Below are 27,500 nucleotides of genomic sequence, written 5' to 3'. Positions count from 1 at the left end.
TCTCTTCGGCGTTAATTCCATTACATTTGCTGCTGTTGATGTGGCTGTTGTTTTTCTGTTGCTGATGTTATGGTGGTTGTTGTTGGTTTTGTTGTTTTTGTTATTGTTGCTGCTATTGCTGTCGTTACTTTTTATGTTGTTGCTCTTCATGGAACGAGCTTTGCATGTCTTAATCCAACTTTTAAAGCAAATGGTAATGAATTCAAATAATTCCAAGTTTTGCAATTCACAAGACCTCTTCTCCCAACCAGCTCTCGTCAATAGCCAAATGCCAATCAAAGGATTAAGGCGTCAGTAACTATTCGGAATCCGAACGCAACTTGAATTCCAGACTCGAATGGCAAGCGATACTTCGACTCCAAACTTGGAATCGGGTTCGAAGTTCCCCAGTATTGGGTACTGGGCTTTGTGCAATGCGTCATCTGCAAACTTATTGTTCTCCGCTGAGTAACAAATGATTGGGACAGAGTCCTTTTATAGCTCTGCTTTCCTCCCATTGTCTCCTCCTCGTGATAGTTTTGTATGAGGGGTCGTTTTGCGATTCTGTTATTTAATTATATATTTCTTTATTTCAAAACAGATTTAGATAAATAGTAAATATTGCAATATTAAATACAGTATATGTAGAATAAAAAAAAAAATATTTACGTAAATATACAATGATTTATTTATGTTAAACATTTTAAGATTGTAAATGTGTATTTCCCGAAGAAAGATAGAAAAAAATTAATTCGATTTTCTCGTGGTTTTGAGTGAGGAAGGAGATGGTATGATTGCACGATAGGTTTGTATTATTATTATTATTATTATTATTATTATTATTATTATTATTATTATTATTATTAGCTAAGCTACGACCTAGTTGGAAAAGTAGGATGCTATAAGCCCAAGGGCTCCAATAGGGGAAGAATAGCTGTTGTTTTTATTGCTGTTGCTGTTTTTTTTCTTTTTTTTTGCGGTTTTTGTTGTTACTACGGTTGTTGTTGTTGCTGATGTTTTTGTTGTTCTTAGAACGAGTTATACATGTCTTAATTCAACTTTTAAAGCAAATGATAATGAATTCCAATAATTCCAAGTTTTGCTATTCACAACCAGCTCTCGTCAATAGCCAAATGCCAATCAAAGGATTAAGGCGTCAGTAACTATTCGGAATCCGAACGCGACTTTAATTCCAGACTCGAATGGCAAGCGATACTTCGACTCCAAACTTGGAATCGGGTTCGAAGTTCCCCAGTATTGGGTACTGGGCTTTGTGCAATGCATCATCTGCAAACTTATTGTTCTCCGCTGAGTAACAAATGATTGGGACAGAGTCCTTTTATAGCTCTGCTTTCCTCCAATTGCCTCCTTTCGGGTTTCCAACTCCTGCTTGTCGTGATAGTTTTGCATGAGGGGCCGTATTGTAATTCTATTATTTGATTATATATTTTTTTGTTTCAAGACATATTTAGATAAATAGTAAATATTACAATTGTAAATCCATTATATGTAAAATAGAAAATTATTCATGCAAATATACTATACATTGTAAGATTGTAAATGTGTATTTCCTAATGAAAGATAAAAAAAGATCTATTTTCTCTTATTTTGAGTGAGGAAGGAAATGGTTAGATTGTACGATAGGATTGCTATTGATATTTTTATTATTATTTTTATTATTATTATCATTATCATTATCATTATCATTATTATTAGCTAAGGTACGACCCTAGTTGGGAAAACAGGATGCCATAAACACATTGGCTCCAACAGAAAAAAAAGCTATTGGTTTTGTTGATGATGTTGTTGCTGATGCTGTTGTTATTTTTGTTGTTGTTACTGCTGTTGTTGCTGATGTTCACATTTGTTGTTGATGCTGATTTAGTTATTGCTGATGGTTTTTTTTTTTTTTTTTTTTTTTTTTTTTTTTTTTTTTTTTTGCTATTGCTATTTTTGTTGTTACTGCGGCTGTTGTTGTTGCTAATGCTGTTGTTGATGATGTTGTTGTTGTTGCTGCTGCTGATGTTTTTGTTGTTCTTAGAACGAGTTATACATGTCTTAATTCAACTCTCAAAGCAAATGATAATAAATTCCAGTTATTCCAAGTTTTGCTATTCACAAGATCTCTTCTCCCAACCAGCTCTCGTCAATAGCCAAATGCCAATCAAAGTATTAAGGCGTCCGTAACTATTCGGAATCCGAACGCAACTTGAATTCCAGACTCGAATGGCAAGCGATACTTCGACTCCAAACTTGGAATTGGGTCGAAGTTCCCGAGTATTGGGTACTGGGCTTTATGCAATGCGTCATCTGCAAACTTATTGTTCTCCGTTGAGTAACAAATGATTGGGACAGAGTCCTTTTATAGGTCTGCTTTCCTCCCATTGTCTCCTTTTGTGTTTCCACATCCTGCTTGTCCTGATAGTTTTGCATGAGGGGTTGTTTTGCAATTCTATTATCTAATTAGATATATTCTTTTATTTCAAAACATATTCAGATAAATAGTGAATATTGTAATTGTAAATAGTATATGTAAAAAAAAAACTATTCATGTAAATATACGATGATGTATATGTTATACATTGTAAGATTGTAAATGTGCATTTCATAATAAAAGATGTAAAAAAAATCATTCGATTTCTCTTGGTTTTGAGTGAGGAAGGAGATGGTTAGATTGCACTATAGTATTATTATTATTATTATTATTATTATTATTATTATTATTATTATTATTATTATTATTAGCTAAGCTACGACCCTTCTTGGAAAACCTGGATGGTATAAGCCCAACATGGAAAAAATAGCTGTTGTTTTTGTTGTTATTGCGGTTGTTGTTGATGCTGCTGTTGTTGTTGATGCTGTTGTAGTTATTTCTGATGCTGTCGTTGTTTCTGATTATGTTTTTTGTTGTTGTTGTTTTTGTTGTTTCTGATGCTGTTGTTGTTATTATTTCTGATACTGTTGTTGTTGTTTCTGATGCAGTTTTATGGTGTTTTTGCAGTTTTTGGAACGAGCTATACATATCTTAATTCAACTAGCATAGCAAATGATAATGAATTCCAATAATTCCAAGTTTTGCTATTCTCGTCAATAGCCAAATGCCAATCAAAGGATTAAGGCGTCCGTAACTATTCGGAATCCGAACGCAACTTGAATTCCAAACTCGAATGGCAAGCGATACTTCGACTCCAAACGTGGAATCTGGTTCGAAGTTCCACAGTACTGTATTAGGCTTTGTGCAATGCGTCATCTGCAAACTCATTGTTCTCCGCTGAGTAACAAATGATTGGGACAGAGTCCTTTTATAGCTCTGCTTTCCTCCCATTGTCTCCTTTTGGGTTTCCATCTCCTGCCTGTCGTGATAGTTTTGCATGAGGGGTCGTTTTGCGATTCTCTTTAGTTTAATTTTTTTTTTTTTTTTGGTTTTGAGTGAGGAAGGAGATGGTTTAAGGTTTAAAGGTAACTCATAAATGGCGGAGGAAAGGAGCAGTGCCATTGACCTAACAAGCAGGATAATGCCCTAGTGACTGACCATAACTACATATGATCAGCGCCCAAGCCCCCTCTCCACCCAAGTTAGGTTACGGCAGGCAATGACTGCTGATGACTCAACAGGTAGACATATAGGCTCCACCAAACCCTCTATCCTTAGCTCGCAAGGGTGGTAAAGTTACAGACACTAAAGGAACTAACGAGTTTGAGCGGGACTTGAACCGCAGTCTGGTGATCATCAAGGAGGGACGTTATCAATAGGCCACCACGTTAGGATTGTGTGGGTCTTCACTTTTTATAACTTGCATGACCCTGAGGTTTTTTTTATTATGAATGTCAATGGCAAGTACTTTTCCTTTATATGTTGCCTTTTTAATTATTTTGTTTCGATGACTGTCCTATAAGTTGTGCATATGTTTATATTGAACTTGTGGGTTTTATCTATTACGTTTACGTGTTCATACGATTACCACTAGGAATTTCATTAGGGTAAATATCACTGTTATTGTTATCGTAAAGTTAATTTTCATTCTTGTTTGTTCTTTACTTTAGTTTCTTTTCTCGGTTTGTAGCTATTTACTTTAACAACTGAAGTTACACCTTTGCTTGCCTAAGTACTAGCCTCCTGGCAAGTACAGTGGTAAAGTGTTCGGCTAGCATTCGCATGATAGAAGATCGATCCCAGCCCGGGACCGTGAGTTTAAGCATTTTTTTACAGGGGAGGCCACTGCTGTAGGGGGTTGGGCTGACGTTCTGGAGAGTATATATGTTGAAACTGGAACTGAAATCAGACACCTATACTTTTAGTAATTGGTTAGGTAGCTTGTTAGGTTAACAGAAAGGCGAGGTGAATGCAACTAAATGTATTCAGCAAGATAACGAGCTTGTATACAAACGGCTGAGGGAAACAATGGCATAACAGCTACTTGGTTAATCAGTCGCTTCATAAAAAAGATATTCTGTTATGTGAATAGTGTTTTTAGACAGTGCCCTTTTGCCATCCTATTTTTCCATATCTCAGCCATGTTATGATTGTGTTTGCTTAATAACCTTTGATCTTTTTCCTTTATTTTTCATAGGTTTGTTTTCAGATTGAATATTATTCTCAAATAAATGGAAATATATTGTTCTATGAAAAGCTCCTGGAATTGTTTTCACGATTAAATTTTATTCTCAAATAAATGGAAATACATTGTCTTTTGACAAATTGATGGCAAACCTTTTGGAAACTTTTGGGAATAACAATATTGATGGAAATTAGTAGTGAAGAGCCGGTATGATCTAGGAACTTTATAGTTTATGGTTTTAGTTATTGATGGTTTTTTCGAGCAGACAAATTATTATTATTATTATTATTATTATTATTATTATTATTATTACTAGCTTAGCTACAACCCTAGTTGGACATCCATATTGTTATAAGTCAAAGGGCTCCAACAGGGAAAAATAGCCCAGTGAGGAAAGGAAATAAGGAAATAAATAAACGATATAAGATAACGAGATTTAAAAGTTGCCGTCATGTTTAATACTCTACATTGTGAAAGTTTACGAGTATTGAACATCGTATAATCAGTTGAAATAATGCATTATTAATAGTGATAATAATGCAAATAAATAAAAATGCATTAGCTTGAATAAACAATCTTAACTCTATTTACAAAAGTAAACAATAGTAGATGAATTGTGGAAAATAATCCAAAATACAGCAGTTACATAATTTGGATGATTTAATTATGATAAACAAATAAATCACGTATCCTCTCTTTTAACATGGTGCTAAAAATCTGTAAATCTATAGTTTTGATCACTCATAAGGAAATTAATAAAACTTCCAATTTCCTTAGTTTTGTTTGATGAAAGTCATTACGATGCAATAATGGGTAGCGGTTGTAAAAATGTCAGAAGCTCTGACTTAAGATATTGTGATGTGTATAACAAGATTTGTTCAAGTGCGAAAGAGGAAGTGTTTATATTTTCTAAAAAGGAAGTATATTTTCTTATGATATAATTTTTGTGTTTGCTTTCTGGCGTTTAGGCAGGTGATTTCTAACGTACAGCTGGACACAGGAATTCCTATCACACCTCTCATCGAAGAAGTGCTCCCAGTTACACCCTCTCTTCGCGTCGAGTAATCAAACACATAGTGTAGGGAGAGATGGCAGAAGTAATGGGTGGGGCTAAACATTGGAACTCGCCACATAACAAGGATCTGGCTGGATGCACTTCTTCAAAGCGAGGTGTACCAGAAATTCCTGTGTCCAATAGTACATACATACAGTAATACCCCTCTCTACAGCGGTTCAACGTCATTAGTAATTAAGTATTAATTGTAAAGGTAAAATCCACTTTACGTCGGTTTACCAGTCCTTACGAACAAATCTCAGAATTATGCTAAGGAAACAGTGGACACTGTTCTTCCCAGGTAGTAGGTTGGCCAGGGCACCAGCCACCCGCTGAGGTACTAACACTAGAGAGTTCATGGGGTCCTTTGACTGGCCACACAGTACTACATTGGATCCTTCTCTCTGGTTACGGTTAATTTTTCCTTTGCCTACATACATCCACAGCGAATAGTCTAGCCTATTCCTTACTTATTCTCCTCTGTCCTCATACACCTGACAACACTGAGAATATCAAACAATCCTTCTTCACCCAAGGGGTTACTGCACTGTAATTGTTCAGTGGCCACTTTCCTCTTGTTAAGAGTAGAAGAGAGACTTTAGCTATGGTCAGTAGCTCTTTTAGGAGGACACCCCAAAATCAAACCATTGTTCTCTAGTCTTCGGTAGTGCCATAGCCTCTGTACCATGGTCTTCCACTGTTTTGGGTTACAGTTCTCTTGCTTGAGGGTACACTCGGGCACTACTATTCTATCTAATTTCTCTGGTTAGAGTTTTTATAATTTATATAACAATTATTTATTTAAATATTGTTACTGTTCTTGAAATTTTGTTTTCCATGTTTCCTTTCCTCACTGGGCTATTTTCCCTGTTGGGGCTCTTGGCTTATAGCATCTTGCTTTTCCAACTAGGGTTGTAGCTTAGCAAGTAATAATAATAATAATAATAATAATAATAATAATAATAATAATAATAATAATACCATCTAACTTTTAGCGTAGAATCCTTTTTTAATTATGTAACTTGATATAACTTGTTTATTTTCAATTTTTCGCGAACATTATTATGAAGTTGAATTTATTATTATTAAAGATAGTGATTAATGTTTATATTTCTTTTAATAACATTTGTCAAACTCTTGGTATAACTTGGTAATGTTTACTTTTGCACAAGAACAATATTATGAAGTTGAATTTTTCATTTTATTATAGTGATTAGTGTGTATATTTCTTTAAATAACCTTTGTCAAACTTTTGACACTATTTGTTTCAAATTCTCTTTATAAAACCTGTAACTTTCGACTAAAATTAATATTATAGTGGTTATAGCGCCAATCTGAACTTTGCTCAAATGGCTTCGCTGAAAAATATTTCGCTGAAAGTGACTTCACTCAAACGACTGGCAATTTTTTTTTTTTTTTTTTTTTTTTTTTTTTTTTTTTTTTTAAGTACCTGTCCGTGTTCAATACATGTATAGGGATCATATGTCACTTCATAGGGAAAATATCTGACCTTCGTCGAAAATCGGCTTACTGCGGGTCTCGTGGAACCAATTAATGATGTAGGGTCGGGTATTACTGTACCCTAGTTATTGTAATTTTAAGTTTTACCATTATATAAGTGCCAATTGTAAATTTTCTCCCTGTATGTCTGTTTATATAATATATTTGTGTAGGTGTATATGGTGGGTTGTATTTACGCATAGATATTTATGTGATTCATGCACTTCCATTCTCCCAATATTCATTATACTAACTTTTGCAGTGTCTCTTCGTTCTTCCAAATCAGTAGCCCACAGTGTAATCAGCAAACATTATCCCTTCCACATCCTTTAAAAAAAAAAATTCAATAATTTGTCACCCAATTCCAGTTTCACCACTCACATTGTTTGTTACATATATATTTGTTGAATAACCTTGAAGAGACCGCAAACCTTGGTCAGAAGCCTTGTTATAAAAAAAAGTCTTTCCTGCTTACATATACTGCTTAGTGTATGTGCTTTACTTCAATTATAAAAAATAAAAACTTTTAATTACTCTTGTCAACATATGAATAATTTTCCATAATTTGTCACCTGCTTCGTCTTATCACTCACATAGCAAACCTTGGTCAGAGGCCTAGTTATAAACAAAAACAGTCTCTCCTGCATACATGTACTTAGGGTTGTGGTGTCCAATGCTGTAACTTCCCTGACTGGTGAACGCCAGACCCGAGTTAGAGTCCCGCTCAGACTCGTTCGTTCCTTTGGTTGCTGCAACCTCACCATCCGTATGAGCTAAGGATGGGGGCCGGGTTGGGGGAGCTTATAGGTATATCTTCTGAGTCATCAGCAGCTATTGCCTTTCCCTTCTTGGTCCTAGCTTGGGTGGAGAAGGAGCTTGGGCACTGATCATATGTATATAGGCCTATGGTTAGTCTTTAGGACAGTGTCCTGTTCGATAGAGCAATGTCACTGTCCCTTGCCTCTGCCATTCATGAGCGGCCTTTAAGTATTTAATAGTGTATGTACTTTACTTCAATTATACAAAAAAAAACTTAATTACTCTCGTCAATATAAAAATAAAAAAAAAATAAAGAAAAATTATATGCTTCTTCCTACTGTTATTGCTGAAATGGTCACGCCTCTCAGACTAGATTGGGTGTCTCCCCAGCCACGCCAAGTGATATTGTGCTAACACTCGAACGCTTCTTTAATCCCTCCAGGAAGTTTCGAGGGCTGAACGAGGGCGAAGCAAAGGGCGGGGACGTCAGAGAGTCCACAGAGGATGTCCTCCTGCCCTTCTTCACTCCGCAGCATCAAAGGAGAAGCCCGTCGCAGTCCTACTTCAGCATAAACACGTCACAGGTAATTTCATTTTGTTTGTTTGTTGGTTTTGATGTAAGTTGTGGATGTTGTTCAATGTTTTTTTTTTCCAAAAGATAAACTGAACGGTTTTTTTTATTATCATGGCAGAGTTTGTAAATAGATTTTGGCATGTTTTTTTTTTTTTTATTTCTATTTAGTGTTCATTTCAAGATAAGCTGGGAAACCTTTTTTTATGGCAGAGTTTGTAAATAGATTTTAATGTTTTTTTATTGCTATTTAGTGTTCATTTCAAGATAAGCTGGACAACTTTTTAATGGCAGTTTGTAAAGAGATTAGGTTTTTTATTTCTATTTAGAGTTCAGTTCATTTAAAGATAAGCCGGACAACTTTTTCACGGCAGTGTAAATAGCTTTTCATGTTTTTTTTAATTTCTTTTTAGTGTTCGTTTCAAGATAAGCTGGAAAACTTTTTAATGGTAGAATGTGTAAACAGATAAGTTTTTTTATTTCTATTTAGTTATCATTTAAAGATAACTGGACAACTTTTTAATGACTAAGAGTTTGTAAATAGATTTTACATGTTTTTTTTATTTCTATTTAGTGTTCATTTAAAGATAACCTGGACATTTTTTTTATATCGGAGTTTGTAAATATATTTTTATGTATCTATATTTCTATTTAGTGTTCGTTTATGGATAAGCTGGAAAACTGTGTATGGCAGAGTTTTTAAATAGATTTATGTTTTTATTTCTATTTCGTGATCATTTAAAGGTAAGCTGGACAATTTTTTAATGGCAGATTTTATAAATAAATAGGGTTTTTTTTATTTCTATGTAATTTTCATTTAAAGATAAGCTGGACAACGTTTTTATAGTAGCTTGTAAATTAGATTTTCATGTTTTTTTTTTCTATTTAGTGTTCATTTAAAGATAACCTGCATATTTTTTATGGCAGTTTTCAAATAGATTTTCATTTTCTTATTCCTATTTAGTGTTCATTTATAGATAAGCTGGTTAACTCTTTTTTAGTAATTTGTAAATAAATTTTCATTTCTATTTAGTGATCATTTAAAGATAAGCTGCACAATTTTTATGGTAGAGTTTATAAATAGATTTTCATGTTTTTTTATGTCTATTTAGAGAAGATTTTGAAAAAGAAAAATTAACACTACAAATTCCACGATTTTATTTTGCAACTCTCCTACGTCTTCATGTTTAATGACAACTATATAATGCCACGTGTAAATTAATTTGAAATGGTTGATGTAGTAACGGTTTATTTCTTGGCTTATATTAAAGTTTTTGTGTTATTTCTGTATTTTATAGCGTTAGAGCACACAGGGCAGAGTTCGGATTCTATCTTCCACTCACTCTCTCTTAGGCCTTAATGTGACCCATTGCAACCAGCCCCTCGGGATATTTTTCAGGCTTTATAAGTGCAAAATTTAGATAAATTTGTGCGATGATTTGACGTCATTCTTTTGATTTAATTTACCCCAATATAAAAAAAAATTGGATTTTGATTGCAAATCATTTTTATGCTTGTGGTGGCCGATATGGTAACGTCCCTAACTGGTGAACGCCAGTCTGCGGTTCGAGTCTCGCTCAAGCTCGTTAGTTCCTTTGGTTGATGCAATCTCACCATCCTTGTGAGCTAAGGCTGGGGTGTTTGGAGGAGCCTATAGGGGTATCTGCTGAGTCACCAGCAGCCATTACCTGGCCCTCCTTAGTCCTAGATTGGGTGGAGAGGGGGCTTGGGCGCTTATCATATGGTCAGTCTCTATGGCATTGTCCTGCTTGATAGGGCAATGTCACTGTCCCTTGCCTCTGCTATTCATGAGCGGCCTTTAAATCTGTTCCGTATTCCATTCTTCCGTCTTCCTGTCCAACTTCTTTAACATTTATTACCTCTGCCAACGAAATTGGAAGGAGGTTATGTTTTACCCCCTGTTTGTGTTTGTTTGTGAACAGCCTCCTGGTCCCAATGTTTATGGTAGAGCAATGAAAGTAGCAGGGATTAACTGTTATGTAAAAAGCTGGAAATGATTAAATATTGCAAGGTCAAGGTCACGGTCAAGCGAAATGTCCAATTCACGTAATCAGCCATAAGTTTGGACATCGTTGTCGCTGAGACTTCAAACTTAGTTCATATTTGAATGTATGAATTCCACGCCAATTAATACATGTTAAGGTCAAAGGTAAATGTCAAGCAAAAGGTCGAGAAATGCGCTGCCTCGGCGGAGGTCAGCGCTCTATTGAGTGCCCTCTAATTTCATAGTATAACCGCAAGGTTTTCCTTAGTTTGAAGGTCGCTCATGAATGGCAGAGGCAAGGGACAGTGACATTGCCCTAGCAATTAGGACAATGCCCTAGAGACTGACCATATACTATGATCAGCGCCCAAGCCTCCTCTCCACCCAAGCTAGGACCAGGGAGGGCCAGGCAGTGGCTGCTGATGACTCAGCAGATAGACCCATAGGCCCCCACCCCAACCCCCCAACCTTAGCTCACAAGGATGGTAAGGTTGCAGACAGTAATGGCACTAACGAGACTGAGCTGGACTCGAACCCCCGACTGGCAAACACCAGACAGAGACGTTACCAATCAGGCCACTTTTATTTCATAATGTAACTGCTGCTTAAAGTAGGGAATAACCTCACTAGCCCCAACACCAGGGTGTATAGCCAAAAATTGTAAATGCGATCTAGAGCTAAATTTATTTAAGAAAATCTAAACCTTGTGTGATTGTTTTCCCAACCTCTCTCAGTTTCATCTATTGATTTGAGGAATTATGGAAAACTTGAAAAATCTGAAATACTGGTATTAAAATGGTACTGTTCGTATTCTCTAATTTCTAAGGCGCTGAACTTTAGTTACATTATATTCTTATGTAAGTAAAACTTATAAATCAAGCGGTAGTGTAATAGTGTTTTCTTAAAATTTTCATTTTAGATTTTTTTATAGTTTTTTGTCATGAAACTTATTTAGTATTATGTTACCGTGATATTTAAAATGTAGAAATGATTTAAGAATATAGAATATAGCATTGGAATTTTCCTCTATTTTTCGTTTTTTTTTTTCAATTTCTGGTTTAATTTTAAGAATAACAACATATATTATGGAAACCATTAATTGGAAATATTTGCTTGGTGTTCAATTCTTGAAAGGTTAAAGAAATGCTTTAAAATATTTTGACATCGATAAAATTTTCCCCTCTAGAAAAGTTTGCAAACTTTAGAGTAAAGTTTTATTTCATTGACCAATTCAGGTTCATTATCTTCCATAACATGGCTAATTTCCCCCCCCCCCCCTCTTCCGCTTCCATCTTTCTCAGCTTGCAGGCACTCGCCCACCTATTCCGTTTACAAAGATTGCAAGTATGCTCATGAATAAAACAGTTCACCGCTTCAGGATAATTTGTTCAACTTCTGTATTTATTTGCCGAAACTCGTAAGCCCTTCTGTTCCATTCATAACTGGAGAGACACTAAATTGAGCGCAGACCTCCGCCGCGGCACCTTATTTATCGACTTTTTATTCGACCTTTATCTTGACCTTTGACCCTAACGTGCATTAATTGGCGTTGACTTTTATAAACTCTATAACATAAACCAAATTTTGAAGTCTCTGTGACAACGATGTCCAAACTTATGGCTGATTACGTGAATTAGACATTTTGCTTGACCCTTGACCTTGAGCTTCCAAAATGTAATAATTTCCAGCTTTTTACGCAAGTTAATCCCTGCAAGTTTCATTACTCTACGATTTAAATTGTGACCAGGAAGCTGTTCACACACACAAACACAAACAGGGGCAAAAACATAACCTCCTTCCAACTTCGTTTGCTGAGGTAAATTTCGCCTCAACAGTTCTACTTCTGTGGCTTTATAATAAAGGTGAAATCCATGTTTTCTAGTCTAGATTTTGAATTGGTCTTTGACTAATGTTGTTATGGGGACTTTCGTAGTTGAATCTTGTCTGTCTTATGAATGTGTATTTATCATGTTTAATCCCATACACTCAAATTTAGGGTTATAAGATAAAAAGCTTCTCAAATTTATATTTATCCTATGCGAGATTATGGGTGTTTTGTCCGATGTAACGTTTATAGACTTGTAATTATTAAAGCACAGTACAGTCATTGGGAATTAAGACAATAGTTATGCTATCAAGATTTCTCATAGTTCTTAGAAAGGCATACATAGTAGTAATGGTATAAAGATTTCTCTAAATTTTTAGGAATAAAGACAGTAATTAAGGCATCAAGATTTCCCACAATCCCGAGGAATGAAGGAATAGGTAGTACGTTGGCCAGGGCTCTAGCATCCCGTTGAGATACTACCTCTAGAGAGTAATGGGGTCCTTTTACTGGTCAGACTGTACTACATTGGATCCTTTTCTGGTTACGGTTCATTTTCCATTTGCCTACACACACACCGAATAGTCTGGCCTATTCTTTACATATTATCCTCTGTCCTCATACACCTGACAACACTGAGATTACCAAATAATTCTTCTTCACCCAAGGGGTCAACTACTGCACTGTAATTGTTCAGTGGCCACTTTCCTCTTGGTAAGGGTAGATGAGACTCAATGGCTATGTTAAGCAGCTCTTCTAGGAGAAGGACACTCCAAAATCAAACTATTGTTCTTTGGTCTTGCATAATGCCATAGCCTGTGTACCATGGTCTTCCACTGTCTTGGGTTAGAGTTCTCTTGCTTGAGGGTACACTCGGGCAAACTATTCTATCTTATTTCTCTTCCTCATGTTTTGTTAGTTTTTATATTTTATATAGATGATATTCGTTTTAATGTTGTTATACTTCTTAAAATATTTTAATTATTCCTTGTTTCCTTTCCTCACTGGGCTATTTTCCCTTTGGAGCCCCTGGGCTTGTAGCGTCTAGCCTTTCCAATTAGGTTTGTAGCTTAACAATTAATAATAACAATAATAATATCATTCCCCCTTGCTATCCTTGTTTCCATTCAACTTTTCGACACATCAGCCTTCCTCACCTCTGACTTATCCTAATGTAGGACAGATTTTAATGTTTTTCCTTCTTCTCGTCCTCTTTTTCAGTGTAACAATTCAGTTGTAATTTTGTCCTTCCACGGAGCATGTGTTTTGCTTGTATTTAAGAGTATTTGATGACAGTAATTATGGTAGCTTTAATTGTTGAAAACTTAGCTTGGCATGACTGAAATTTCTGTCTTTGATTATATTAAATGTAATTTTCTATTCTCAGAATTAGCTTTAAAATTCATGAAATAGCAACTTTCCTGTACTGATAGAATCCTGTATTTTTATCACATACATAGCTTCGTGTTAAATGCTACCTGCGGTGTCTTTGTATAGTAAGAATTTATATATAAACACCTGTAATTCAGAAACCTGCATGCCTCTCTCTCTCTCTCTCTCTCTCTCTCTCTCTCTCTCTCTCTCTCTCTCTCTCTCTCTCTCTCTCTCTCTCTCTCACTAAATTTATTCAATACTATTTTTTACATACGTTACTGTTATTTATTATGCACCTGAAATATTTTAGACTATTCTCCTTCCCATATTTTTTATATTTTGAACAGTAACGAATCATATAATAATATATTTGTTAAAATACGAAATATCAAGTTTTGATGCGATGTCAGTAGTGGTTTTGAAGGTTTGTCATGTTGTAATATCCATTTGTCTATAGGAATTAAGTAAACAATTATATCTTTCCTTTGTACCTGATGTCTTCCCACGATAGTATATGGATTTTTGGAGCTTCTCTCTTCCACCCTACCCCCTTTTTTATTTATACTTTTCCTCTGTTCCTTTTTTCCCCTCTTTCAAAAGTAAACTAAAGTAAATTCCAATCACATTCGCTTATGGGCTGGCAAGAGCCCTGTCTTGCATATGGCAAGGCAATCTTTACAGAACAGAAGTTTTTTTTTCCTCGTTGTATAACTACTTCAGCATTCCCTAAACAAAATAATGGACACGATGTAAAAGGAGAATATAGCTATGCTGATATCTGTATAGAATAAAATTTCATCCAGAATTACGAGCAAAGCGACAAAGAATAAAAACGTGGTAGAAGATACCAAAAGTAAACACCAGGGCAACAGCGTAGTATTGAATGTAACAAATATTTACTGTAAGCTTCTTGTCTGGTTCCAATTGAATCATTCATTTTACTCCATATTGTTTGCAAAGTCCACGCTGTCATAAAACCTACAAAATAAGACTCATTTCTTTTTAGAAGTCTTTATATCTTTTAAGTCTTCGTTATATGAAGTAATAGCGTTTTGTAGAATCAGGGGTAGCATATTTGATGGCATTAAAGCCTACAGAAGTACGTCTTGGCTCGGATAATTTGAATCCAAATATAGCTAATCTTGTTTTGACACTATTTGGTGACTGTAGTATGTACAGGAAATCTCTACAGTATCTTGAACATTCAGTCCTAATAAGTATGTATATTTCAACATTTATTCAATATTTTTATTAATTTACTAAAAATCCTTGTTAGCCCCACGAGTCAAGAATTTCTACACGGTACCTCGGTCATATAATTCAGGATAATGGCATACGATAATAACTATGATTTTTATGATTTATGACAGAATATTAAAATGTAGGTCTATATTAGTGATTGAATGGTGATCAATCATAAATTCAAAATTAACATCGCATTTTTAATTAAATGTTAAAAAAGCATGTCATGCAGTTATTAAGCTTTACAAGCTTACTTTTATTTGCTATTAACAAATTGTCATCTAACACTTAATGCAATATGCTTTATATGCTGTTTTTTTTATATATATTATTGCAATCTCAAACCCCATTTTATAATTTGGGATAAATTTTATTTGTTATCATTTTGCTTTTTCTTACATGAATGTTTTTTTTTTTTGTCATTGCATGTGATAATGCTTGTCTGCTTTCTTATTTATGTGTTTTTGATTTGTCTTTTTCCTGTATGTTTGCCTTGCTCATAGAATGGACGAAAACCCCACAATTACAACAGCTTGCAGGTAAGTTTTCAAATGTTTTGTATAGATTTTGAAACTAATAGTTACCCATCCCCGCCTTCTATTTTTTACAATAAATCTTTGGAATGATACTTATTAGAATTATAGTCTGCAAACGTAGTGTTTATTGTAATTAATGTTTTTAACACTTAAATCGCATATAACTATCCCTTCCTTAGCCCTGCGTTAGAGTAGCATGTCTTAGATATCAAGTTAATTATTAGAACAGTTAGATTAGTATGGCTTTATTTAAAAAGATATTTGTATTATTATATATAATTCTTATTTTACGCTAACAATATTTATTTCCTTTTGTGTGTAAAGGACTCGATGGATGTGTACCATGATGCCTATTCAACTTTGACGCGTCTCCCAAGTCAGAATATGATTGGTCAAAGAAAACGGCACGTTAGCCTGGGTGAAGGTGCAATAGAAAACGGGCATCTCACAGAAGATGATTTTGTGGATGACATTGCTGAAACGACAGGTAAGACTCGAATTATTATTATTATTATTATTATTATTAAAGCTAAAACTCTAGTTGGAAAAGCAGGATTCTATAAGCCCAAGGGCTTCAAAGGGAAAAATAGCCCAGAGAGGAAAGGAAACCAGGAAATAGCTATACTACAAGAGAAGTAATGAACTTTTAAAATAAAATATTCTAAGAACATAACAATATTAAAATAAATCTTTATATAAACTATAAAAAATTTCAAAAAAAGAGGAAGAGAAATAAGATAGAATAGTGTGCCCGAGTGTACCCTCAAGCAAGAGAACTTTACCCCAAGACAGTGGAAGAGGCTATGGCACTACCCAAGATTAGAGAACAATAGTTTGATTTCTGAGTGCCCTCCTAGAAGAGCTGCCTACCGTAGCTAAAGAATCTTTTCTACCCTTACCAAGAGGAAAGTAGTCACTGAACAATTACAGTGCAGTAGTTAACCCCTTAAGTGAATTGTTGGTAATCTCAGTGTTGTCAGGTGTATGATGACGGGAGACTGTGGAAAGAACATGCCAGACTATTCTATGTATGTGTAGGCAAAGGAATTATGGCGCGTAACCAGAGAGAGGGATCCAATGTAGTACTGTCTGGCCCATGGTATGGCCAGTCAAAGAACCCATTAACTCTCTAGTGGTAGTAACTCAACGGATGGCTGGTGCCTTGGCCTACCTACTAGGTTATACTATTCCATGCATACTTTCGATTGTGTTCTATGTGAGTGCACAGCTCACACAGGCCTTTTGCACTTTATTCCTTTTGTAGCAGATTTGTGTAGGCTGAGCAGAGAAGTGTTGTTGGAACACGTTTCTTTTACATTTATTTAAATAGACTCGCTGCAAAAGGGGCTAATATAGTGGAATTTATTCTGGAGCAGATTTGTATAGGCTAACGATTTTATATTTATTAGCAGAACTCATTGCATAGGTGTTTATTTTGGAACTAATATATGCGGGCCCACGTTTTCGCATGGTTTGTAAACCCACTTCACACACACACCCTGATTTCGCACTGGTATTCCTTTTCAAGATTTGTGTAGGCCAACGGTTTTGTATTTATTTGCAGAATTCGCTGCACACACGGCTTTTGCGTTGGTATTCCCTTTCAACCAAATTGGTGTAGGCTCACTTGTTTGTTTCTTTGCGTTAACTCTGCAGACACGGTGCTTTTGCACTAGTATTCTTTTTACATACGTTTTATACAATATTTGTTCCTTTTGTAGCAAATTTGTATAGGCTTAACATTTTTGTGTGTAAACTCTCTGCATACACATGGCTTCTGGACTGGTATAATTTTCAAACAGATTGGTTAAGGCTCACGTATTTGCAGTTGTAAACTCTTTGAACACAAGGCTTCTGCAATGGCATTCCTTTTTAAGATATGTGTAGGTTCATATTTTTTTCTGTTTGCAAAACCTGCTGCATAGAAAGCTTTTGCACTGATATTTCATTTTAAGCTCACGTTTACTATTTGTTTTTAGAACTTGCTGCACAAATAGCTTTTGCACTAGCATTCCTTATAAAGCAGATTGTGTTAGTTCACGTTTATGTAAATAAACTTTGCACATCGGGCCTTTGCACTGGTATTCCATATAAAGCATAATTCTGTAAGCTCACCTTTTTTATTTGTATTTCAGAGCTCACTGTATACAGAGCTTTAACACTGGCATTCCATTCGAAGCAGATTTATGTTGACGTACGTTTTTATATTTGTTTAAAAAAAAACTAGATGGATACTTGGTTTTGCACGGGTATTCTATTTGAATCCTGTTTTTGAAAGCTTCAGATTTTATATTTACTTGCGTAAACTCACTGCACACAGGATTTAGCGTTGGTATTTTTTGTGTTGCAGATTTGTTGAGGATATATATATATATATTTTTGCAAAATCACTAGAGGGCTGCTGCGGTGGTATTAATTTTGTTGCAGATTTATGCTTTTCCCTATTTGTTGACTGCTAAAATGTGCTTACGCAAGAAACTTTTCCCTATTTGTTGACTGCTAAAATGTGCTTACACAAGAAACTTTTCCCCAGTTGCTGACTGCTAAAACTAGCTTACAAAAGAAACCTTTCCCTTGTTGCTGACTGCTAAAACTAGCTTACACAAGAAACTTTTCCCCAGTTGCTGACTGCTAAAATGAGCTTATGCAAGAAACCTTTCCCCAGTTGCTGGCTGCTGAAACTTGCTCACTCAAGAAACTTTTGCCCAGTTGCTGACTGCTAAAACGAGCTTATGCAAGGAACTTCCCCAGTTGTTAACTGTTAAAACGAGCTTACGCAGGAAATTTTTCCCCTGTTGCTTACTGCTAAAGAGTGCTTATCCAAGAAAAATTTCCCGTGTTGCTGACTGCTAAAACTAACTTATGCAAGAAACTTTTTCCCTTGTTGCTGACTGCTAAAGAGAGCTCGTACTGAAAAAGACTTTTCCCCAGTTATTTACTTCTAAAACGAGTTCCCACAGAAAAAAATTCCCCAGTTGGTGGCTGCTAAAACGAACCCATAAGTAGATATCTTATCTCCTGTTGTTGACTGCTGTAATGAACTCCCACGGAAAAATAAAAATTCCCCAGAGGTTGACTGCTAAAATGAGCTTTCTCGGAAATTTTTTTTTCACAGGCGTTGACTGCTAAAACGAGCTCGGGCAAAAAAGCTTTTCCCCAATTCTTGGCTGCTAAAAGGAGCTCGCACGAAAAAAAAAACTTTTCCCCTTTTGTTGACTGCTAAAACGAGTTCTCACGGAAATCTTTTTTTTTTTTTTTTGCCAGTTCTTGACTACTAAAACGAGCTTGCATGTAAAAAGAAACTTCCTCAGTTGTTTACTGCTAAAACAAGCTCACAGAAAAAACTATACCCAGTTGACTGCTATAACGAGCTCACACCGAAAAAACTTTTCTCCAGTTGTTGACAGCTAAAACTAGCTCACACGAAAAAAAAAAAACTTTTCCCTCGTTGTTAATAGCTAAAATGAACTCGGCAGTTGTTGACTACTGAAACGAGCTTAGACGATAAAAGACTTTTACGTAGTTGTTCGCTGCTAAAACAAGCTCATATGAAAAGAAAAAAAACTTCCACATTTGCTGACTACTAAAACGAGCCCAAAGGAAAAAAAGACTTTTCCCTCGTTGTTGATTGCTAAAACAAGCTCACACGGAAAGAAAACTTTTCCACAGTTGTTTACTGCTAAAATGAGCTCTCAATGAAAAAGACTTCCACAGTTGCTAACTGCTAAAACAAGTCTGAATGTAAAAAGACTTTTCCCTAGTTGTTAACTGGTAAAACAAGCTCGCATGGAAAAAAAAAACTCCACCGTAGTTGACTGCTAAAATGAGATCAAGTGGAAAAAAATCCACAGCTGTTGACTGCTAAAACTAGCTCATGGGAAAAAAACTTCCACAGTTGCTAACTGCTAAAAAGAGCCTGAACGAAAAAAGACTTTTCACTAGTTGTTAACTGGTAAAACAAGCTCACATGGAAAAAAAATTTCCACAGTTGTTGACTGCTAAAATGAGCTCAGATGGTAAGACTCCTCCCTAGTTGTTGACTGCTAAAATGAGCTGACATAGAAAAAACTTTCAAAGATGCTGACAGCTAAAATGAGCCCAGACGAAAAAAGACTTTTCCCTAGTTGTTGACTGCTAAAACAAGCTCACGCGAGGAAAAAACATTTCCATAGTTGTTGACTGCAAAAATGAGCTCAGACGATAAGACTTTTCCCTAGTTACTGACAACTAAAACAGTCTCTCATGGGAAGAAAAACTTCCACAGTTCCTGACTACTAAAATGAGCCTGAACAAAAAAAGACTTTTTCCTAGTTGTTAACTGCTAAAACGAGCTCACGTGGAAAAAAAATTTTCAACAGGCGCTGACTGCTATAAATGAGCTCAGACGATAAAAGGCGTATCCGTAGTTGTTGACTGCTAAAATGAGCTCACATGGAAAAATCTTACACAGTTGCTGACTGCTAAAACGAATCCAAACGAAAAATTAATTTTCCCCAGATGCTGACTGTTAAAACGAGCCCAAATGAAAAAAGACTTTTCCCTAGTTGTTGACTGCTAAAACGAGCTCACATGGAAAAAAAAAACTTCCACAGTTGCTGACTGCTAAAATGAGCCCTAAACGAAAAAACTTTTCCCTTGTGTACTGCTAAAACGAGGTCACATGTAAAGAAAACTTCCACAGATGCTGACTGCTAAAACAAGTCCGAACAAAAAAAAAAAAGACTTTTCCCTACTTGTTGACTGCTAAAACCAGCTCGCGTGGAAAAAATCTTCCACTGGTTTTGACAGCTAAAATGAGCCCGAACATAAAAAAGATTTTACCCTAGTTGTTGATTGCTAAAACGAGCCCGAATAAAAAAAGACTTTACCCTTATTGTTGACTGCTAAACTAGCTAACACATAAAAAAAGACTTTTCCACAGCTGTTGACTGCTAAAATTAGCTCAGACGATAAGACTTTTCCCTAGTTGTTGACTGTTAAAACGAGGTCAGACGGAAAAAGACTGTTCCTTAGTTAAATGCTTAAACGAGCTTATGCAGAAAAGCCCTTTTTGGCGGTTGTTAACTGCTAAAACGAGCTCAGACGAGAAAAAAGACTTTTCCCTACTTGAATGCTAAAACAAGTTCATGCGTGACAAAACTTTTTCACAGTTTTTGACTGCTAAAACGAGCTCAGACGAAAAAAAGTCCTATCCCTAGTTTAATGCTAAAATGAGCTCACACGGAGAAAACTTTACCACAGTTCTTGACTGCTAAAACGAGCTCAGACGAAAAAAAGTCCTATCCCTAGTTTAATGCTAAAATGAGCTCACACGGAGAAAACTTTACCACAGTTCTTGACTGCTAAAACGAGCTCAGACATAAAAAAAAAAAAAAAAAAACAGCTTTTGACTGCTAAAACAAGCTCGCACGGAAAACGCTTTTCCACAGTTGTTGACTGCTAAAATGAGCTCAGACAAAAAAAAAAAATACTTTTCCCTAGTTGAATGCTTAAATGAGATGACAGGGAAAAAACTTTTCCACAGTTGTTGACTGCTAAAACGAGCTCAGACATAAAAAAAAAAAAACTTAGCTGTTGACTGCTAAAACAAGCTCGCACGGAAAACGTTTTTCCACAGTTGTTGACTGCTAAAAGGAGCTCAGACAAAAAAAAAAAAAAAAGACTTTTCCCTAGTTGAATGCTTAAATGAGATCACAGGGAAAAAACTTTTCCACAGTTGTTAACTGCTAAAACGAGCTCAGACAAAAAGACTTTTCCCTACTTGAACGCTAAAACGAGCTCGCACGGAAAAAATCTTTTCCACAGTTGTTGACTGCTAAAACGAGCCCAGACGAAAAAAACTTTTCCCTAGTTGAATGCTTAAATGAGCTCAGACGGAAAAAAAACTTTTCCACAGTGTTGACTGCTAAAACGAGTTCAGACAAAAAGACTTTTCCCTACTTAAACGTTAAAACGAGCTTGCACGGATAAAAACTTCTCCACAGTTGTTGACTACTAAAACGAGCTCAGACGAAAATAGACTTTTCCCTAGATGTCGACTGCTAAAACGAGCTCGCACGGGAAAAAAAAAAACTTTTCCACAGTTGCAGACTCCAAAAACGACTCAGACGAAAAAAGAATTTTCCCTAGTTGAATGCTAAAACAAGCTCACATGAAAAAAAAAAACTTTTCCACAGTTCTTGACTGCTAAAACGTGCTCAGACGAAAAAAGACTTTTTCCCTAGTTGACGACTGCTAAAACGAGCTGACACGGAAAAAAAAAACTTTTCCACAGCTGCTGACTTCTAGGACGAGCTCACACGAAAAAGAATTCCTCAATTACTGACTGCTAAAACGAGCTCACACGGAAAAACAAAAAACTTTCCCAAGTTGCTGACTGCTAAAACGAGCTCACGCGAACCACAATCCTCTTTGGGACTTAAATAATAATCCTGAACGTTGAAAATTTCCTAAGAAAACCTTTCTCCCATGAAGACTTACATCTTAATTCGCGTGAATTCGGGGAAACTCGACGAAGGCCCTTTGTGCCGGGCCCGAATAAATTCACACGCTCCGTTGAAATTTGTTGTGTAGCGAAATGAGGTTCCCGAAAATGCATTCGTTTTAAAGCCTGGAATTCCTCTCCTCCTCCCCCCCCCCCCTCTTGGCGGCTTTCTCCCGTCTCCCGATGGATTACGTCAGCTTCCTCATAAAGAAGATTAACCCGGGTCTGGTACTGACACTTGGAAAGCTTCCTCTTCTCTCTCTCTCTCTCTCTCTCTCTCTCTCTCTCTCTCTCTCTCTCTCTCTCTCTCTGGCTGTATAAATTACCGGGATTTGGGAGCCAGGTTCAACATATATATATATATATATATATATATATATATATATATATATATATATATATATGTGTGTGTATATATATATATATATATATATATATATATATATAAATTCATATATATATATAAATTCATATATATATATAAATAAATATAAATATATATATTTATATATATATATATATATATATATATATATATATATATATATATATATATTTATATATATATATATATATATATATATATGTATATATACATATATATATATATATATATATATATATATATATATATATATATATATATATATATATATATATATATATACACTGCATAATATTACAATTACTTTCCAATGTTGACTCTTACTGTTGAGAATAGTACTAGAGTTCATCATACAGTAACGTAACAGCCTCTCTCTCTCTCTCTCTCTCTCTCTCTCTCTCTCTCTCTCTCTCTCTCTCTCTCTGACTGCATAAATTACCTGAATTTGGGAGCCAGGTTCAACACCTTATCGGTTGCTTGTTGCTCCTGCAACCGCTTGTACCCCGAAAGTTTGTGCATGTTTCAAGTAGAGATTTCATATATTTTGATAATCAGTATAAGTATATTATTTAGCTATTTAAAAGTCATATTTAGAAGCTACACATCATACAGTTTACATGTCTGTATGTACTCAGAAAAATAACCAAAAGATTTTAATTATTTATTTAACTACTTTTGTAGTTCAGGAAACCTTGTAAATTTATATAGATTTTAAGTAAAAGTCACGTACCTGATAACCAGGTTACATGTCTGTATAGCCTATACGGACAAAAATTACCAAAGAATTTTAAATATAGATTTTCTTAGTTTAGTTGCTCAGGAAGCCTGATAAATTTATATAGATTTTGATTTAACGTGAAACTTTGGAAGACCTCCAAATTATCTTGTGTACTGTATGTGTATTTGAAGTCTTTTGTTAAGAATTGCATCCATTAATGCTATGTTTAGAAATTATGGGAGGAATTTCATGAAAGATTTCACTAATATAATGCAAGAAAAATATTTATTATTATTATTATTATTATTATTATTATTGTTATTATTATCCAGTCAAGTTTGCAACTCTTCTTGTAAAATCAGAACGCTACCAACCCAAAGACCATGATATGGAAAAATTGCAATTACGGAGAAATAATAAGTAAAGAATATGCTAAAAAAGAGAAATTACAAAATGAGGATGATATGAAAATGAATCGATACACAGAGAAGGACAGTTGTGATGGTTTCGAAAATTAATATAAAAGATGGATGAAGAGAAAAAGATAAGGTATTGATGAACCCCAGATAATCTTTGCCCCTTCTATGAAGCCTGTCCAATAATCCTTTTAAAAATACTTAAGTAAATTGATATAGTGAGCTTCAGTGCACCATTAGCCAATAGAACCGTAACCCAAGGCTGTGGAAGGCCATGGTGCAAAGGCTGTGGATCTAACTAAGAGTGCACCCTTAGCCAATAAAACTGTAACCCAAGGCTGTGGAAGGCCATGGTGCAAAGGCTGTGGAACTAACTAAGAGTGCACCCTTAGCCAATAAAACTGTAACCCACGGCTGTGAAAGGCCATGCTGTAAAGGCTGTGGAACTAAGAGTGCACGCTTAGCCAATAAAACTGTAACCTAAGGCTGTGGAAGGCCATGGTGCAAAGGCTGTAGAACTAACTAAGAGTGCACCCTTAGCCAATAAAACTGTAACCCAAGGCTGTGGAAGGCCATGGTGCAAAGGCTGTGGATCTAACTAAGAGTGCACCCTTAGCCAATAAAACTAATCCAAGGCTGTGGAAGGCCATGGTGCAAAGGCTGTGGAACTAACTAAGAGTGCACCCTTAGCCAATAAAACTGTAACCCAAGGCTGTGGAAGGCCATGGTGCAAAGGCTGTGGAACTAACTAAGAGTGCACCCTTAGCCAATAAAACTGTAACCCAAGGCTGTGGAAGGCCATGGTGCAAAGGCTGTGGAACTAACTAAGAGTGCACCCTTAGCCAATAAAACTGTAACCCAAGGCTGTGGAAGGCCATGGTGCAAAGGCTATGGAACTAAGAGTGCATGCTTAGCCAATAAAACTGTAACCTAAGGCTGTGGAAGGCCATGGTGCAAAGGCTGTAGAACTAACTAAGAGTGCACCCTTAGCGAATAAAACTGTAACCCAAGGCTGTGGAAGGCCATGGTGCAAAGGCTGTGGAACTAAGAGTGCACGCTTAGCCAATAAAACTGTAACCTAAGGCCGTGGAAGGCCATGGTGCAAAGGCTGTAGAACTAACTAAGAGTGCACCCTTAGCCAATAAAACTGTAACCCAAGGCTGTGGAAGGCCATGGTGCAAAGGCTGTGAATCTAAGAGTGCACGCTTAGCCAATAAAACTGTAACCTAAGGCTGTGGAAGGCCATAGGGCAAAGGCTGTAGAACTAACTAAGAGTGCACCCTTAGCCAATAAAACTGTAACCCAAGGCTGTGGAAGGGCATGGTGCAAAGGCTGTGGAACTAAGAGTGCACGCTTAGCCAATAAAACTGTAACCCAAGGCTGTGGAAGGCTGTGGAACTAACTAAGAGTGCACCCTTAGCAAATAAAACTGTAACCCAAGGCTGTGGAAGGCCATGGTGCAAAGGCTGTGGAACTAAGACAAGAGAACATAGGTTTTTATATCAGAGCAGCCTCCTATAGAAGAGCTGTAGTAGCCAATTAAAAACGTCCCTGCATGGCGATCTGCTGGACGGGGATTTGAAACCCAATCAGGCTCGATAGTTTCATGCAGTGTCTGCATATTCATCATCCTTGTGAGCTAAGTATAAAAGGTTTGGGGAGCATACAGGTCTACCTTGCTGAGTCATCAGCGGCCCTTGCCTGGCCCTCACTGGTCTTAGCTTGGATGCTGATCATATTGATATATGGTCTGTCCATAGGTCATTGTTTCTGTCCCTTGTCTCAGACGTTCATGAGTGACCTTTAAACCTACACCTTAACTAAAGCGTTGTCTACGATACCATGTAGGCAAATAATCACAATATCCCTCTACTTGGGTGAATAGTAAGAGGTAGTATGCTTATATCAGGTGAGGGAAGGAAAAGGAGAAGGTATAGGTAATGGGAGGTATTCATAAAAATGAAGGATATCCTTGTAAGCATAAGGTAATCATTATGAATATGGAAAGAAAGATTTGCTTATACTTCTACCTTTTGCGTCAGAGAATTACCTTGTACTTCTACAATCATTATGAATATGGAAAGAAAGATTTGCTTATACTTCTACCTTTTGCTTCAGAGAATTACCTTGTACTTCTACATTTTACTTGCGAGGATATCCTCCAAGCAGAAGTAAAAGGTTGACTCGTGTTTCGGGAGCGCTTGGGTACATGTTGGGACTTGTAATATTTTATTTGTGCTGTCAAGATAAGAAAGAGATTAGTATTTATAATACATATTTAATGCCCTGTTTTTACTTGTATTTAATCAAGTTTACGCATCAGAAAGAACACAGACGACGCCACGCCTTCCTCAAAGCCTCGCTGGCGACATCTATCCCCCACCCCTTGCATTAGAGGTTCTTTGACCTCTTTTTAGATCCCCCACCCCTTGCATTAGAAGTTCTTTGACCTCTTTTTAGCTCCCCCACCCCTTGCATTTGAAGTTCTTTGACCTCTTTTTAGCTCCCACACCCTTTGCTTTAGAAGTTCTTTGACCTCTTTTTAGCTCCCACACCCCTTGCATTAGAAGTTCTTTGACCTCTTTTTAGCTCCCCCACCCCTTGCATTAGAAGTTCTTTGACCTCTTTTTAGCTCCCACACCCCTTGCATTAGAAGTTCTTTGACCTCTTTTTAGCTCCCACACCCCTTGCATTAGAAGTTCTTTGACCTCTTTTTAGCTCCCACATCCCTTGCATTAGAAGTTCTTTGACCTCTTTTTAGCTCCCACACCCCTTGCATTAGAAGTTCTTTGACCTCTGTTTAGCTCCCACACCCCTTGCATTAGAAGTTTTTTTACCTCTTTTTAGCTCCCACACCCCTTGCATTAGAAGTTCTTTGACCTCTTTTTAGCTTCCCCACCCCTTGCATTAGAAGTTCTTTGTCCTCTTTTTAGCTCCCACACCCCTTGCATTAGAAGTTCTTTGACCTCTTTTTAGTTCCCACACCCCTTGCATTAAAAATTCTTTGACCTCTTTTTAGCTCCCCCACCCCTTGCATTATAAGTTCTTTTACCTCTTTTTAGCTCCCACACCCCTTGCATTAGAACTTCTTTGACGTCTTTTTAGTTCCCACACCCTTGCATTAGAAGTTCTTTGACCTCTTTTTACCTCCCCCACCCCTTGCATTAGAAGTTCTTTGACCTCTTTTTAGCTCCCCCACCCCTTGCATTAGAAGTTTTTTGACCTCTTTTTTACCTCCCCCACCCCTTGCATTAGAAGTTCTTTGACCTCTTTTTACCTCCCCCACCCCTTGCATTAGAAGTTCTTTGACCTCTTTTTAGCTCCCCCACCCCTTGTATTAGAAGTTCTTTGACCTCTTTTTAGCTCCCCCACCCCTTGCATTAGAAGTTCTTTGACCTCTTTTTAGCTTCCCCACCCCTTGCATTAGAAGTTCTTTGACCTCTTTTTAGCTCCCACACCCCTTGCATTAGAAGTTCTTTGACCTTTTTTTAGCTCCCCCACCCCTTGCATTAGAAGTTCTTTGACCCCCTTTTAGCTCCCCCACCCCTTGCATTAGAAGTTCTTTGACCTCTTTTTAGCTCCCACACCCCTTGCATTAAGAGTTCTTTGACTTCTTTTTAGCTCCCACACCCCTTGCATTAGAAGTTCTTTGACCTCTTTTTAGCTCCCCCATCCCATGCATTAGAAGTTCTTTGACCTCTTTTTAGCTCCCTATCCCATGCATTAGAAGTTCTTTGACCTCTTTTTAGCTCCCCCACCCCTTGCATTAGAAGTTCTTTGACCTCTTTTTAACTTCCACACCCCTTGCATTAGAAGTTCTTTGACCTCTTTTTAGTTCCCACACCCCTTGCTTTAGAAGTTCTTTGACGTCTTTTTAGCTCCCCACCCCTTGCATTAGAAGTTCTTTGACCTCTTTTTAGCTCCCCCACCCCTTGCATTAGAAGTTCTTTGACCTCTTTTTAGCTCACACACCCCTTGCATTAGAAGTTCTTTGACCTCTTTTTAGCTCCCCCACCCCTTGCATTAGAAGTTCTTTGACCTCTTTTTAGCTCCCACACCCTTGCATTAGAAGTTCTTTGACCTTTTTTTAGCC

At 36.5% G+C, this 27,500-nt stretch overlaps 1 pseudogene; it reads left to right on the top strand.

The window, feature by feature from the left end:
- LOC137648165 (uncharacterized) overlaps positions 1–27,500 on the top strand; it is a 244,492-nt pseudogene that overhangs the window by 25,908 nt on the left and 191,084 nt on the right.

This window comes from Palaemon carinicauda, chromosome 1, assembly GCF_036898095.1.
Source record: "Palaemon carinicauda isolate YSFRI2023 chromosome 1, ASM3689809v2, whole genome shotgun sequence".
Classification (NCBI taxonomy): domain Eukaryota; kingdom Metazoa; phylum Arthropoda; class Malacostraca; order Decapoda; family Palaemonidae; genus Palaemon; species Palaemon carinicauda.
Note: the sequence above shows the minus strand (reverse complement) of the source record. Positions and strands in the feature narration are given on the sequence as shown.